This window comes from Nomascus leucogenys, chromosome 13 (genome assembly GCF_006542625.1).
Source record: "Nomascus leucogenys isolate Asia chromosome 13, Asia_NLE_v1, whole genome shotgun sequence".
Lineage (NCBI taxonomy): Eukaryota > Metazoa > Chordata > Mammalia > Primates > Hylobatidae > Nomascus > Nomascus leucogenys.
Window position 1 is genome coordinate 3,598,079 of NC_044393.1, and position 3,726 is coordinate 3,601,804.

The following is a 3,726-nucleotide window of genomic DNA, read 5'->3' on the forward strand; positions in this document are numbered from 1 at the left end:
GCAGTCGTGAGGCCTAGCTCTGGGAGCTTCCTGGTTAGCAGACAGCAGATGCATTAGATGGAAGGGAATCAAAGCAGGAAATCTGAGTCAAGACCACCTTTAAATAAAGGTTTTCATTTTCATGAAGCTTTTTCCCATGGACATCTTCTTTCTATTAAACAAAAGGTATTCTTTTTGCCCTTTCCAAAGGTAACATCCAAGAGAAGGCAAGAACAAAATCTACCCCCATGTAGGCCAGCTTGCTGTTGTGTGCCCAGGTTTGAAGTGTGGTTCTGGTTGAAATATTCACCATGGATGAAAATGTATCGTGCAGGCCGTGAGTAGCACGACCTAGATGGATGCAGATCCAACAGGCCCCTTCCATATGAATGTGATCATGGTCTCCAATTTTGTGAGAAGTGATTTCCTATTAAAGCCCAGTTTTTGTTACTTTATCTTTCCCAGTGTTTGGCTTTCTACCATATAATGGGAAATTAGTAGAAACACATTGAAAACATCATTGTGAACAGGTGCACGATTCAAGCAGCCGATGTCTAAATGACAGCTGAAGCATGAAAGCAAATACTAGCAGATAAATGTGTGTGTAATTTTAGAGTTAATAATTATGTTGCATAATTTTCTTTGGAAGAAGAGTTTATAATAACATTTTTAAAAAGTGCCAAGCAAAGTAATTACACACTTGGCAAGCGATAAAACTAAACAATTTGGCAAATGCCTCATTAACCAAGTTCTCAGGTCAATGCAAGGTTTTATTTTACTTAAAGTAGCAGATTAATTTTTTAAAATGCTGCTTACTTTTTAATTTTATGATTTCATCATTTTTCTTATAATTACAATTTTACTTACTAATATGATGTTTTAAAATGAGATTCTTAAAAGTCAACACAGTAAAAGTGAGATGGACACCTCATTCATGGACATCAAATGGAATCGATTCTACAAAGTAAAACAAACCACCACTTCCGTTCCTAGTTCCAAAGAGCTAGAGTCATTATTTTCATCTCCATGGAAGCAGGCCTTCAACATTTCATTATAACTTTTTGGCAGCCATTTAGCTAACAGCTACAGAAACGATTCTGAGTCAAGGACGTAATTTTGTTGACTTTGTCCATATTTTTGGAAAGTCAATCAGTCCTGCTTATTAGAATTATATTACTGGAAGCTCCTGAGAATGTTGAAATTTAAGAAAATGGTACTTCATATAAATTATATGAATTTAACAATCCCTTTTCCTGAGGCTTCCATTTATACTGGTAGATTTGCTAATCAATTCCAGCTAGTAGCCAATTAAGTGGCAAGCCTGGGAACACAGCCCAAATGAGCAAGGGGGTTGAGTCAGATGGACTTGGCTATCCTTCGTTTATTGACTTGATTGGTTACTTACCAAGAGAGCTCTCACACATTCAAAACTATTTTTAAATAAGTTTGATGCATTTATTTTAAATTTCTTATGAACACAAAAAATCAAAACCACACATAATGCCAGCCTTAAAATATGTTAAGAAATAAGTAACAACCACTTCCTTTCATGCCCATCCCCCAAAAGATATCATTTATGTTTTTTCATAACTCAGTTTATGTTTGATCTATAATTTACTTTTTAGATTTCTTCTTAGGTTTATGCCATCTAGTCTATTATTTGTTTAAAATGCTGTACAGTCCTGCTATATATGTTGGATTGTAATTTTGTTCTATCACTTAAGACTGTATCTTAGAAAATTTCACATGTCAATCCATAAAGATTCTTCTTCTTAAAGGCTACATAGAATTCTGTTCTATGGATGTATCATAACTTATTTGGTAGTGTCCGATTGAAAGGCGTGTATGGTGATTTCCTTTTATAAAGTTAAACAACGCTGAAAAGAATCTTTTGTTTATATATATTTGTCTGCCTAGTTGTCATTTCTGTAACTTAGACACCAAAAGTAGAATTCCTTGGTCACAGAGTTTGTACATGTTTAATTTTTATACATTCGGTCGAATCACTCTTCAGAAGGATTGAGCTGATTTACACTCCTGCCACCTGTGTGCACAGGTACCCATGTCCCCGCCCCTTGACATCTCAGGAAGTTAATTTTTTTTTTTTTGGCTATTTAAGCAGTAAAAGTATTCATTTCATACTTTATTTTGCATGTATTTAATGATTAGTGGTGGGTAGAATCTTTCCATGGGTTTATTGAGTTTGCTCTTTTTCCTGGCCAAAATGAAGAGAATCAATTGATTTTTCTAAGCTTTTAATGATTATTATTAATACTAGATTGAGTGGGATGATTAACAACAACAATACTTGCTAGCAGTTAATGAGTACGTCTACATCTTATCATTGAATTTTTATGACAACGCTTATTACTCATTCAAAACATATTTATTAGGCATCTACTCTGCACTGTACTTCACAATAAAGATGAAATAACCAATGATGGAAAGAAGGCCATGGCCTCCGTGAAGCGGGCACTGTATCACCTGCATGGGAATGAAACAGACTGCAGCTTGAAGGAGTGGAGCAATGGTACACGGCTAGCTAGGCAGAAAGTCAGATACGGGAACCCAAGATTTTAACACCCACAATCTAAAGTAGATACGAACTACCTCCCTTACTCTCTTCCCATGTGAAAATATTTTTTAGTCACTGTATGTAATACTCCACCCACAATTAAAGTAGAACCAATTAAGCCCAAAATTCATAGGAAGAAGGGAGTGGTCTCTTCTAAAACAACGTTTGCTATTATATTTTAATTTATCTCATCACTGCCTTACCTATCTTTCAGTCACTGCATGTCCAGTATGAATGATAGCCTCTTCCTATTATAATCTCAAAAAAAAAAAAAACCCAACAGGTGACCTCTGAAAATCATGTTTGAAAACAGATAAGTGCATTTAAGTATAATTGATTGCACAAGTAATAACGCCCAAAGTGATTACACAGTCTAGTACTTACAAAAGTAATTACACTTCAGAAAATCAAAATTAATTTGTACACTTCTGATGCACTTTTAAGGCTGTTGACATTTTATTGTAGTGCTTCTAATGAAATGAAAATTATTAATAATTGTTCCTACTTGAGTGTGACAAATGTCATTTGGCTGGAAAGGCAGAAGTGCCACTGAGCACTGCCAAATTATAATGTTGCTGAAAGTTAGGGTGGATATTAATATTCAAAATGGTATTAGGCATCTGTATTATTTTAGCCACCAGCAGCTGATCGGCCATATATCCTGAAATGGATGTGTCTCGGTGTCTACATAATTTTCTCATACTCTTTAATGGCCAGGCAATTAGATTGGCAAAGGACTGCATGAAGTGTGAGCATAAATCACACTGGCACACCTGCAGCACAAAGGAGGTCACTAAGCCAGATGGATGCGGCGTGCGGAAGAGCCTCCTTTGTGTGCGGGTGTTATTAGTGATCCCACTGGCTCTTTTGCAAGGTATATTAGGGGAACCATTGTGACAGTCACAGGCGCCTGGTGACCAATGAAGACTCATCAGCACTCATTGTGCATGTACAAAATATGAAATTAGTCATTTTCAAAGGAAAATAGGCCTGAGGTTCACAGATGGGTTTTTAATGTAAAGAAAAACAAAAATTAAAAATTAAATTAAGCAATCAACCCAGTTTTGAGAGACATAAAAAACAAATGGCCTTGGATATTCAGAGTTATTCTGGACCTCAGGCCAATACTCTTTTATTTTCATTGTGGTAAAATACACACAATATAAAATTTC